The 14,138-nt window shown below is 39.6% G+C and overlaps 1 long non-coding RNA gene across 1 annotated transcript; it reads right to left on the bottom strand.

Moving 5' to 3' along the window:
- Positions 1-4,971: 4,971 nt before the first annotated feature.
- Positions 4,972-13,898, bottom strand: LOC101475648 (uncharacterized). Its single transcript, XR_003024621.2, has 3 exons — positions 13,417-13,898; positions 7,590-7,829; positions 4,972-5,074 (listed from the first exon to the last, which is right to left on the bottom strand). It is a non-coding gene; the product is annotated as an uncharacterized LOC101475648 (long non-coding RNA).
- Between the last annotated feature and the right edge of the window lie 240 nt (positions 13,899-14,138).

The raw sequence follows: 14,138 nt of genomic DNA, 5'->3' as shown, positions 1-14,138 counted from the left end.
GTTAAGTGCTGTGTGTACTCAGGCAGCCATGCAACCAACCATCCATTCATCTATCCATCCAGCCAAGTTGGGTTAGTCTTAGAATATTTCAACCATAAAGCATAGAAACTGGGACATTATGAGGGGACTGGGACATCAAACTGTGAAGAAACTTTTAGAAAGCTGTAAATATATTTATATTAAAATTATATTTATGGGACTATTTGTATTTGCTTCCTCCATCTAAAACAATGCTACCATTTGTAATCAGACAACTGCCTCTTATTTTGAGAGTTCAGTCACTGCAGACCCGTCAGACAAGGTTTCTTTCCCTGTTGTCTTTACTGCCAGCTGGCCCACTGGCCAGGTAGCTGTTGTGGCAGTTCTTGATATAATTCAGCTGCTTCCCCAGAGAATATCATGTATAGGACAATGGGACAGACTTCAGCTCCACCATCCTAGACCGCAGCTGGGAGCGCCATATCTCGTTTTGCTCTGGAGATCCGCCACAACCTGGTGTGGTTAATGTTTAGGTTAACTTTGTCTGCAAGGTGAGGAACTCACTCACAACTAATAAAATGCATTATTTGTTTCATTGTGCATGCACCTCCTTTCATGGTGCATGAAAATCTGTGCATGTAGAAGTGCATCATTTGGATACAGTTTAAAGTTTAAATAGGATTCTAGCTAAGCAACAGAAATGACAACATCAAAGCTTAGAGAGAGAAAAATTTGGAAGTAAAATCTCCAAAAGAACATGTTTGATGTCACTGCTGTATTTTGGGACAAAGCGGGAAATCCATGGCCAGAGCATTATTTTTAGCCGTTTGGTGCGGGAAGCAGGATGAGAAAGGAAGGCAGTTGTTAGATATTAGCAAACCTTATGGGACTCGCTGGGGTTCCCACTTTCCCACAGTCTGAGCTGAAAAACGCTGGACTGGATGGAGGCCCTGACAGCTGGCCCCGCTAGGGACTCTGGGTAACAGACTGCCCACTGCTTTCACAGGAAGGAAAGGTCACAGTGTAAACACACACACAAACACACCAGCATCCACATGCCTGTCTGAAAAGTTCAAATTAGTCTTCTCAGTGTCTGTTTAACAGTTTTTAACAGCAAATTTTTTAGTTGAACATCTTCACTGACAAATTATGAGATTGACACAAAATTGTACACCTTTAATACCCTTTTACTTACTTACTTACTGCTTTTTATAAAGCACTATGACACTGTGCAACTTAATTCAACCAAATACCCTCAGTCCAACAACCAAGCCGTGATTGTGCAGGTGCAGTACATGCACAGATTGTGTGCACTGGATTCTGTAATCACATAGCTGATTAAACCATGTTAGAATGATACACCATTTAGGTCAAATATCATATATGGCAAACTGTCTGCAGGTGCTAGGACCTGGATGCTAATGCTGCTAGACATACCTCATAGGAGGACTGCACCTTTGAGACAGTTTTCTTAGGCCTATACCAGAGTATTTGACGCCTCCTGTTGGTATCAAGGAGAACTTTTCTTTCTGCAAACATTCAGGATGGTAGAAAAGGGTTCAGAGAAACACAGGCATCAAAAAAGCCTTTCAGTTATGACCATTAAATCAGATCTGCATGGGAGTAAGATTTAAAAACCTTGATCAGTGACTTTTCTGTAAAACAAATGCCAGAAAAAAGTCAAGATTTTATCCATTTGTTTGTTATTTGAACAATAAAAATTTCAATAAAGGTTGTCATTTTTGCCTGCACCAAATATTAGTTTGCTCTTTTAGAAAAGTCGAAGTTCCTGATGAATTATTTGATTTATCAGCTGCTGTGAGACAAAGAAGAAAATTCTCAATCGTTTGTGGAGTTTTAGCTCCCTCTTGTGGCCATATTGGCACATGACCACCACATTCAAAGATATAAAAGCTCCCTTTTGGATGAAAGAGAGTGTATAAGATAGAACACATTTTATCTGTACATAAAACTGCTTTGATATGAGACAAAAGTCAGTAAAAGCACAGTGCAGAAGAAAACAATACAACCACAGATAAAAGTTGCTGAAATCAAACCACCACAATAAGCGAAATCACAAAGACAAGTTCACTACACTATTTTTTTGTTTTCCTTTTGTTTTTCGTTTGTTAACAGAATAGGATAGGTTAGCTATTTAGCTACAATCCTAAATATATTTTAGGATACAACTACTAGTTATCTATTATTAGAATTTTATCATTTTTACTTTAAAAATATCTGTTTGAACCCATTCAACCCCGACCATCTACACACCTTCATGCAACTGAGCAAACACATGATTCTTAATGCTTCTTGGTCAATTTGGGAATTCAGTGTGTGACCACAGCTTTATTGTAGTATTTCAGTGTGCGCACTATACTAATTGGCCAAAGGTTTGTGGACAATTTTCAGCTTTTTTTGTTTGTGTGTTGGATGTGTTAATTTTTTGTCACATTGCAAAGGCAATAGTTATCCTGGAAGAGAAAATATAAGTGGACTGAATGACATGTTTTTGTTTACCAGCTGTTCTGCTTCATGTGACCTGCATGAAACAACATGAAAATAAAACACTGGGTAATGAATCTAAGATTCAAGGTCTCGATAAATGTTCCTTCAAACCTTTGCTTGACCTAGTCATGCTTTCCAGAATGATTAGAAACAGACGTAGGAGGGTTTTTTTCTTTCTAGTATTTGACTGCTGGTTGCGGTGCCATCTGACACCCTAGGGTGTACTACAATGTCAGCCCATGAGCCAAGCGTCAACCAACTTCATGGTTGCAACATCACCGGCAATCCCACTTAATCCCCCCTGCAAATTCCTGTGGGCTAAAAGCAGAATAGTGGAGGCTGTTAAAGATTGTCCTCCATGGTTTTGGAGGAAAAGAAATCAAATTATAAGGTATAAAGTTCGGATTTTGGTTTATGTTTGATCAAATTTCAGTTCCCATTTCAAGTCTTAAACCATATACCTCCCCACAAGCTGTAAAGCAGTACAATATTTTAAGCTCAGCTCAGCGTTTGTCAACCACAGCAGAACCAATAGGTTAAAAGGAAATGATTTCTTTTTTCTGACCTGGTTAGTTATCAGTAAAGGTATCGGTACTGCCGGTCCCAGGTGTTCTGTAAAACCAAGTGAGCAACAAAGTGCAGAGAGCACAAATGTTTATATAACCTCTTCCATTCACCACACAGCGACTCTCTTTAATAATAAATAGATGCTCTACTTTCCACAATGAGTTTAGGCAATTGAAGAGGGAGGGAAAAAGAGACACAGAGCGTTAGAAAGAGTAGAAGAAGAGAACCAAAAGAAAAGCACATTCTCTGCTGAGGGAGACATAAAGAGGAAGAAAATAGAATCCTTTTAAAAAAAGAAGGAAAATTTGCTTGCAAAGGAAAGAAAGGCGTAAAAGGAAGGGGGTAGAGGGTCAAAGTTAAAGAAGGGTGGATAACAAGAGGTGGTATAACAAAGGAAAAACATTCTGATGAGAAAAGGTTAAGCAATGTAAGAGAGCAGTTAGTGGCCCAGAGAAGATCAGCTGAGAATTCCACAGAATGGAAACATTTGAGGAGCTACAGAGAATGTCAAAAGGAAGAAGACTGTTAGAAAGTAATGGTAGAAAAAATGATGGGTAGAAGTGGTGTGGACAACAAAACAAAACAGCAAGAACAAAGGAAATAAAAGAGGAAACTGTGCTTAATCATTCTGGAGCTTTTGAGTTGATGCAGTACTATTTGTGACCACACAGTGTCAGTATTGGAGCACTATAATGATTATTTGCTGGAGGAGTCAGAAGGCCTAGCAGTGCGCTACCCCTGCTGCAGCCAGGAATTAAAGGCCTTAGAAAAAACGTGAAGCAGGGGGCTGTGAGACAACCTGCTACAAGCCCGGCGAGCTAGCTTCAGGGAGCTCTGGCTTCCTGGCAGCAGTTTTGGTAAAATTTATACCTGTGCAGTGCTTTCCCAGCCTTACAGAGGCCATTTACCTTTTAACTCACTGGCTTCTAAATGGCTCAGCTTATAATATATTTTTTGAGGACTCCAGCCAGAATTATTTCACGCTAGGAGATGTGGTGTATGATGTCTGACACAGTCTGGAACATTTTTATCAGGTTTTGTGATTCATTTAGCCTCCAACCTCCACTTTTTTCAGCCTCTACTTTAGCTTTTTCAGACAGCTACTTTTTTCTTATGGGACCCCCCCCCCCATTCCATTTAGGCATGAATTGCTATATGTGTCCAGCCAGAGGGTTTTTCCAATATATATTCACCCACTGGTTGATAAAACTCTGTTTTAGTGTTTATGCTGAGTTTTATTTTTAATTCTTTACGTAATCTACATCTTAGTTTTTGAAAACCTGACTTGCGGGATGATTTAGCAATCACAGTGTAGCCACACACTCAGGCTTACTTCTTATTTGACTCTAATCACGGCATACATTTACAAAATAAACATGTTTTATTAAATAAGAGTTAAAGAGAGGAAGTGATCCCAGAAATGCATCAAGTTTGGCTTGAATTACAGATCAAAGGAGCCGATGGGTCATTTTCCCATCGATTTCTATACAATCAGATCTCTTCCTGCAAACAAAAGAGTCTCCCCCTGCTGGTTTAAGACACTTATGTGCTGGTGTCACGTTTCAGAGCTGGTAGCTATGTCCATCTTTCATATACAGATTGTGACTGTACAACAGTTTTAGCTTCAGATTAACTGAATTTCAGTATCAAGAAAAGATCATTCAGCCCTCAAGGTTGATTAAGTAGCTACTTTAAAAGATCAGAACCCACAACGCTTGAACTTTATAATCATAATTAAGTCAGGCCATCTTTATTTAGCACATTTTATAAACTGAAGGACTCAAAGTGCTCACCGGCCAAAGCCTGTTTGGAAAAACACATAAAGCAAAGCTTATGAAACTGAACCAATCAACAAAGATTATACAATAGTTCATTTTGATATTCTTTGTGATTCCTCTTAATTTATGTATCTGCTTACTTGAAGGACCAAAAAGATTCAACTTCAAGGAAAATGAAGTTGTTGTGTCACTACATGTGCTCTTACACAGCTCTGTGTCGGGTAGATTCCTGCTGCCAGCACCTGTAGAAGTAGACCATTTAAAAAGGGGGGTTACTAAAAACTGTATTTATGACCTCTGAACCCAAAGTGATTCATTGTGATGCTCTCTCTCTCTTTCTCTCTCTCTGTCTGTCAATACACACAGCAATACATGTGTGGATTGCAGCAGCAGTCCCAGGCTGATCAATAAGTGGCACTGAGGGAGGTTAGCTGTCACTCATCCAGTGTCTGACAACTGCAGAGGAGAAGGCCTGAGCCTGTGATACCCTCACTGGCTGACTGTCTGTCAGGCTGATTGCTCTGAAGTGTGGTGTGACAGTGCACCATTGTATCTGTCGCCTTGATCTTTTAACATTTTGTCTGTTTGCTGGAGCAGGTGGTTACTCACTGTTTATGAGTCCGACTAGATTTTATGTAAGGATAACTCACTGCTCATGCACCTTTGCCACGAGGGCTTTGGATTGAAAAATCTGTGACTTCCTGTAGATCACATTTTTAACAGACTTTTGATCCTTTAAAGCCTGAACCTTGAAATAATTGAATGAGAGTTCACTTTCTTTTTAAAAAAATAACGTGTTTGTTAATCTCCTGACAACAACAAAAAAAAAATTAATATTTGCATAATTTGCAGTTTTGCAAAATTAGTTTTATTCTGTAACATTTCCTGAATCCAGCATTTTTTTTTTTATTCACATTTTATACCTTAAAAATGAATTTAGGTTTTTTTGGGGGGAATCATACTCATGATGAAAGGTTTCATGTATTAAATATGATACATTTGAGTATTTGTTGCCTCTTATTATTATCTTTATTTTTTTTGTTGTTGTTTGTTTGTTTTCTTGTGAATTGATTTTCTTCATTATTGGTTTCATTGTGTTTTTCCCTTGGTACATATTAATGTTTATTTATTAGGCATTTGTTAATTATATTGATATTATTCTTTTAAATTTTGCATTTTGTCTTTTTTCTTGCTCTCTACTTTCATTTTTATCTTTTTGGCTCATTTTTAAAATTTAGCGTTTTGTATTTGCTTGTCTGATGAGGCACTTTGTAAACTCTGATCTTAGGTGCTTTATAAATTATAATTATTATTAATACAGCATTATGTACCATACGCAAGTACACAAATGCAAACAGCTCATAAACAGTCACCCGCTCACAGCCCCAGACTTCAGCCATTATACAGAAAGGTACAAATAATTCATGAATGACATCAGTATGAAGACAAGTTAAAGCAGGTTGTCTTCAGATTATTTGTAGCACATAAAGTATAAATCGTAGACAAACATTACCTTTTGAGAAGAGTAAGCTGAACAGACTGACTGCTGCTAACAACACCCTTTACTAACATTTCCTGCTGGCACACATTTACTGTATGTAAGATAGAAGGATAAAGTGTGATGACTTTGGTTGAAGACTTCAGCGAACCACACTGAGAGCTTTTATCCACAAATGGAGAAAACTCGGAACAGTGGTGAACTCCAAGAACGCGCCAAACACTCATCCAAGAAGTCTCACAAAATCCCAGGACACCATCTAAAGAACTGCAGGCCTCACTTCGGTTAAGGTCAGAGTTCATCATTTAACTATAAGAAAGAGACGGGGAAAAATGGCATCCATGGGAGAGTTACAAGGTGAAAACCACTGCTGACCAAAAACAACACAAAGGCTCATCTAAAATTTGCAAAAAACAATCTCGATGATCCCCAAGTTTTTTGGGAAAATATTCTGTGGACTGACATGATAAAATCTGGACTTTTTAGAAGATATGACGCCCATTAGAAGCATTTCATGAAAGGGAACATCATACCAACAGTCAAACATGGAGGTGGAAGTGTGATGGTCAGGGGCTGCTTTGCTGCTTCAGGACCTCTACGACTTGTTATTGACCGACTCATGAATTTTGCTCTCTACAAGACAAAATGAAGGTTTTGGAGTGGCCTCTTCAAGGTCTTGATTCAAATCTGATCAAGATGCATTAAAACAAATTGATTTAAACAATTCTCCAAAGAAGAGTGGTCCAAACCTTTCACAGTGATGTGAAACACTCATTGCCAGTAATCACAAATGCTTGATTGCAGTTTTTGCTGCCAAAGGTGACACAAACAGTTATTGGGTTTAGGGGGAACTTATTTTGTTCTCATAGGGCCAGATAGATTTGGATATCTTTTGTCCTTTAATAAATAAAATCATGGGTGCAGTAAAAAAAAAAAAAAAAACGTGCATGAAAATCCTTCCTTTGTCGTCTGTCAAACCCAGATCAGTAAGAGCAATGCAGGCAGAGGTGAAGAGGAAGTCAACGGAGAGGTTGTCACACAAACTGACAACTATGAAGGTAAACTGGCAGGTGAACATACACAGTGTTGTCAGCTAACTGAAGAAGCAATGAGATGGACAAAAAAGCACTTGGGAGGCCAAGCTGGAAAGTCAAAGTGACAGGCAGAGAGAGAGAGGAGGAAGTCGACCGTTGATGCAGGAAGACAGACGAGCGCGCACAGAAGAAGCATCAGTCAAACAGAAAGCAGCAGCAACATACACATGTGTTGATGCGAGAAGCAAAGCAAGCCGTCCTCTCCACCCGTAGAGGCGGGCCTGCCTCTGAAGTTGTGGCGTTGAGGTGAGGTGTCTCGCTACAGGGAGCTTCTGATCTGCCGTGGAGGTGGAGTGTTAACGCTAACTTCAATGCAGCCAGCTCGGAGCTCCCTGGCGCAGCTCTGCCAGGAGGCTTCAAAGGCTGCTCCGGCAGCCAGATTTCAGTGATATGTCTGCCTGATAGCTTGATATTCAAAAATATATTAGATTTTTCTCAGAAACGATCAAGTGATCAGATATTGCCACAGGTATCAAAACATTTTAGATAGAACAAGTCAGAAAATACCTCACTTACTGTTTGTACACACTAACACAGTTTGTATACAGATACACAGTAACAGATTTTGATGCTTTTTTCATGTTAGATGCAACTGCAGAGAATAAATACAACACAATCACAACAGTTTGACCTGAGATGACAAATTACATTCAAGGGGATAACAGATGATAACCAGTCCACACTCCCATCAATACTTTGTCATTAATGCTCAAATTAAAAAAAAAATATGGACTCAAAACAGGGCAAGCTGGTACAAACACAATGGATACAAAAGTCATCAGATCGTGAATGAATAGATGAACCAACAAATCCTGCATTAGGACAAACTCCTTAATCCACTTTAGGGAGAAGAGTAATAATGCACGGTGAGCTCAATCAGACAATAATGTGAGAGAAAAGAAGCTTATTTGCATTAAGGGAGATGTCTTTAACCTGTTGGCATCAATGATGTAAAGTGTTGTTAGAGTCTTCTTACACCAGCAGACAGGAAACCTGTGATTGGATGGATGCATGAACATGTGCTGAAACTGATGCGAGCCTCTTAATGAACTTGTGTATTTTTGCGAAACTCTCTTAGCGCTAAAAAAAAGGAAGCGTTTTATAAATGGGACCTTCCTCTGTAACCGTTACATCAGTGCTGCAAGACTGTGGATAACCCTCTCGGCTGCTTTGCAATGTAGATTTCGGAGCCATTTCTCCTCACCTGGGACAGTCTTACCCCGCTAACCTAAAACACGTTCCCACCAAATAAGCTGCACTCCAGGCATTAAAAGTAGAGAGTGAAATTAAATACTGTGAGGTGAGGAACGAAAACATGTTTTTTCACAGAAACTAGCTCCCTAATTCACAGAAAGATGTCATGAAGATATGATATTTATTGAATTTCAGTTGATTTTCTGGTATATGTATGCAGACCTACTGTCTTTATTACGCTGGCCTTCACCAAATCTTGAGAAGCTGCTATAATCAAGGCGGTGATATTTTCAAACTGATGCATTAGTGGAGTCTTAATTGTGAGTGAAATGGAGCTGCTAAGTAATTCATAATCATGTGTCACATACTTATCTCAGAGTTCTGGGCACAGAGTGTGGCATGCGTCAGAGCAGACACACACACCAAATTGGAAAATGTGATTTAACGAGAGAATAAATTACACATCGTTCATGTTGCTTTATCCAAACTCACAGCCAACATTACTTTCTGAAAATCTCCATGGCAACACTGAAATAAAAAAGACCAATGAAAGTTACATGTTGCAAAAAGGTATTACCTGTTTTGAGCTAAGATTATTTATTTATTAATTAATTTTGTGTACAGAATACACAGTATTTTGTGTTGAGGCTCCCAGGCAGGATTAATTCTCATCTTTACTGCTGTTGGCACTTAAGGCTGCATGTTTCTTGTTCCTTTTAACTTAAAGCGAATTAAAGCTGGGAATACAAAGGAGGCGAGCGGGTGGTGTGAAAAAGGAAGGAAGTAAAGTTTCTGTGCAGTGGGGGGAGCTACTGTTTTCTGAGAGACGGCGCAGATGGCGGGGAGAAAGAGTACGTTTGTACAATAAAGAGGTGTCTGAAATCAAATATCAGACGGATTTATTTATTTTGCAACAAGGAGAGGGAGACAAGAGGGCTTAAGAAATTGTTGGGGGAGTTTTCAGCATTGAGGTACTGTACTGGGAGATGTCAAGGCCGGAGAAATTTGAGAGCACAAATGTAGAAGAAAAAAGCAGCTCTTTATATATTTTTTTCATTATCAATCCTCAAAACAAATATTTTTTTTTCTTCTGTGGGGAGGGGAGGGGAGGGTTGTGGGTGGCTGATTTTCTCTTTTTTTCTCCCTCTCTTTTATTTTTCTCTTCTCTCCTTATTTTTCAACAGATGTAAAAATGATTGAAATCCCAGCAGGCCTCATTACTGTGGTCCTCCAGAGAACCGGGCTGGGGCTTAAGGTCTTCAAGTAACGATTGAAACATGATTTGTATTAAAGCCAACGATCTTCCTCGCCAGAGCATCAAATTAGCAAGAACCTCTGGTGAAGAAAAGAAGCGATATAACCAAATTGTAATTGTCTCTGATGCCTCGAGCCACGGATGGCATTACTAGCTGAGACATAGGAAAAGCTCTCAAGGAAAGTTTACTTGCAGACGGCGCGGTGTTTACTGCTGAATGTATTTATTGAAAATCTTCCGAGTTTTTCTTAATATCATTTGATCTTTATTAACCAATAAATCAGCTAAAGGGGGGTTGTTGTCAGTAAAGTCTTTAATACATGAAGGATACAGAACAGTGGTGTCTCTGTTCGAATAATTAAGACTTTGTTAATGAGTGACATTTAACCTTACAAATCCCACCTTTTACATGCAGCATAAGAGAAGATTATTTCACTCAGCATTATATCCATAAATCACCCACTCAAGAGTTGATGCAGATACTGTATAATATACATTATTGAAAAACATGTCATTATCTCACAGTGATTATCTTAATTATCTGATCTTTAAAGCTCTTATTTTGGACATTTTACCAATCAGATTTAAGCTATGGGAACAGATCAGCTATTCTCCTTCAGCTCTAAAACTCCGGCAGTAATAGTTGATGGCTTCCACGATTGCATTATTGCAAATGTGCTTCATATTTTGCTCTCCACATGAACTGTTTACCTGTATGTAGCTGAAATAAGACGTCATAATAGAACTACAAAACGGTTAGTACCAAAAGACTTGTTTTGGCTACGTGTTCTGCACATTCACCTATAAAATGCACATTTCTAGAGGTTGTCAAAGGAGCTTGCAAAGAAAAGCGTCTGGACTTCTTTAAGTTGCTTGAAGACGTTTCACCTCTCATCCAAGAAGCTTCTTCAGTTCTAAGGTCAAATGGTGGAGAGTCCCAGATATAAACCTAGTGGGAGTGACCCCCCACAGAGGGACAAAAGGACCCCCTGATGATCCTCTAATCGCCTGAGCCAAGGTGGAAAACTGGGCGTGGGTCCCAATCAGCCAGAGTTTCGGGTGTGTTCATTGTGAAACCTGGCCCCACCTTATCATGTGAATTCCTGAGGTCAGATGGCCCAGGATGTGAGTGGGCGTTAAGGCGTCTGGGAAGGGATCTCAAAACTGGATTATAGATGGCAGAGAGTTGGTGTCGTAAACCCCCGCCTCTGTTCAAAGATGGTCGCTCACAGTGGACATAGATGGCTTCTTTCACTCCTCTTTCAAACCATCTGTCCTCTCTGTCCAAAATGTGAACATTGGCATCCTCGAAAGAGTGTCCTTTATCCTTAAGATGCAGATGGACTGCTGAGTCTTGTCCTGTGGAGGTGGCTCTTCTGTGTTGTGCCATGCGCTTGTGAAGTGGCTGTTTGGTCTCTCCAATGTAGAAGTCTGAGAGGTTTTGAGATCCCTTCCCAGACGCCTTAACGCCCACTCACATCCTGGGCCATCTGACCTCAGGAATTCACATGATAAGGTGGGGCCAGGTTTCACAATGAACACACCCGAAACTCTGGCTGATTGGGACCCACGCCCAGTTTCCCCACCTTGGCTCAGGCGATTAGAGGATCATCAGGGGGTCCTTTTGTCCCTCTGTGGGGGGTCACTCCCACTAGGTTTATATCTGGGACTCTCCACCATTTGACCTTAGAACTGAAGAAGCTTCTCGGATGAGAGGTGAAACGTCTTCAAGCAACTTAAAGAAGTCCAGACGCTTTTCTTTGCAAGCTCCTTTGACTACGATGACCTGGATGACTGAGAACCTTCACAGACATTTCTAGAGGTTACATAATATAAAACAATTCAAAAGGTCTACAACCCATTTGCTCATGCACAGAAACTTTTTAGTTACAGGAAGATTTTTTAAAATAGGGTGAGTACAGGGAGCACTTTTAAAGACCTTCTATGACTCTGTGGTGTCATCAGTCATTTTTTACAGTGTTGACTCTGGCCAAAATAACATCTCTGATGGACAGAGTCTCCCACCCCATGCATGTAAATGTTGCTGAACTGCAGAGCTCCTTCAGTGCCAGACTGCTGCATCCTCGATGCATGAAGGAGCGTTTCTGCAGGTCCTTCCTCCCTGCAGCTGTCAGACTGTACAATCACAACTGCTCCCAACAATCATAGATGTTTACATCTGCGCTGTGACTGCAATAATTTAATCAACCGATTCGCACTATAACCTGGGTTTGCCTCTTATCTGTAGTTAATTTTATTTTATTTAATAACTGTACAATACTCTGTTTATAGTAACCATTGTCCTTAATGTAAATATGTAAGAAAAATTGTGTATGTTTCTGTGTCCTGTTTGTTGTATATGTGTCTTTCTGGCTGCTGTTACAACCAAATTTCCCCTAATTAAAGGATTATTCTATTCTATTCTATTCTATTCATTTTTCTTGCAAGGAAGCCACTTTTCCCATTTATTTGATTATTGTTTAAAAATGCCATTAGACCAATGCTACCTGACTAAAAAGGCACTTTTTCATTTCCCTGTGCAGACTTTTACATTTCATGAGCCTAACCATGCACCATGACATGGAGTATACCTATCCTTCACTGCGCATCACTGCACAAAAGAAGAAGCTCAACGTCCACATCTAAATGCAGGCAGAAGCAGAGTTCAAACCAAAGGGTCGTTTATTTGGCCGATTAATGTCTCAAACATACATCCACAACAGAGGCAGTAAGCAAAGTAACGAGAATCCTGGAAAATCCAGTGAAACATACAGTCGGGCGCCAAAAAGGACACCACAACAAAGGACACATGTAAACTGAGACCTTAAATACTGTTAAAGACACAGAAGGCAAATCTGAGCGAGTAAGACAGTAACTGTTGCAAACTGGTTCAAAGTAGGTGACAAGGGGGAATTTCACTCAACAAGTTTAGAGACTAGTAGGGTGGTGCAAGGTGGAATGAAAGGGAGTGACTGAACGAAGAGCTGCGATCCTCCCACGACAGCCCATTCGTAGTAATAGCATGACTTTGACAGTGGGAGGGTCATCAGGCACACAGAATTTGACATAAGGAAACTTTATAAAGGACCACCCCTAACCAGGATAAAATTATGGAAATAACCTGAAACAAAGAACCAACAGCTCAATAAAAAAAAATATAAACTAAGATCACAGTAAACACAAGGAAACAACCAGATGACCTAATGATAAACAAGTCTCAAAAACCACAAAACTCAAAGACCTGGCTGTGACAAAGTGGCTAGGACAGAATTCATTTGCCATTTGTCACTGGCGTATATTGTTATTCTGTGTTCTGTTATTTTACAGTCAGCCATAATGCTTTAATTTAGACAGTGCTGGTGTAACTTCTCTTAACACACAATATCCCGGGTTTTGTTTGTGGTAGCAGTAGTTACATTCTTTACATCCATGCATGTGTTTTAAAGCAAACACTACTAACCATCAGATCATCTGAATTTTCTTCTGTTTACAGGCACATGTCTAGTAAATTATGTTTCTTTATGTTGCTTTGGTTATACTTACCATGGTGTCCATGTTGTGCATTCAGGTCCTGTATGTGAGACGGGTGTATGGGAAGGGCCGCCCACTACTTCCTGTTTATATAGGGTCATGAGGTCAATGATTGGATCACTGGGTGTAACCAAATGGAGGGTTTTCATTTTGTATAGTATTGTTTGTTTTCTTTAAAGTAGCCTTTTGAGTTATATTGTATGCAGTGTTTTACTTTACAAACCATTTAGTTGAGTAAATGAGTTTGTCAGTTTCATGCATGACTTTATTCCTGTTCTTTGTTTAGAATTGTATTATTTGGTTTGACCTATTTTGTTCAATGGTAGGGGCTAACGAGGTCAGGTGTGGGCAAAGTCTTGTATAAAGCCAGTGGGATTTTTGCATGCCTGATTGATTGTTTTATGGTAAAAGGGAGATGCTAGCAATAAAGTATGCTTAAAAAGAACTTCAATTGTCTGCTAATGCTATTTACTTATCACCTTCCTTGCTGCTTAAGTTATGCTACATCACACTGGCGCCATGACACATCTTTGGCCTCCTTACACAAACAGAATCAGCCCTTGAGTCAAAATGATTAATTAGCACTATGAAGAAATGAATTCTGTTCCATCTAGAATACCAAACATCTCATTTTTACGTGGGAGAATAAAAATGAAATGTGCATGTGCTGCTTCCACAAACCAGCTAGCAAATTTACATCACTATGAAACTCAGCTGCTGCTCTGTGTTCTGCA

The sequence above is a fragment of the Maylandia zebra genome, linkage group LG10 (assembly GCF_041146795.1).
Source record: "Maylandia zebra isolate NMK-2024a linkage group LG10, Mzebra_GT3a, whole genome shotgun sequence".
Classification (NCBI taxonomy): domain Eukaryota; kingdom Metazoa; phylum Chordata; class Actinopteri; order Cichliformes; family Cichlidae; genus Maylandia; species Maylandia zebra.
This window is presented reverse-complemented; position numbering and strand designations above follow the sequence as displayed.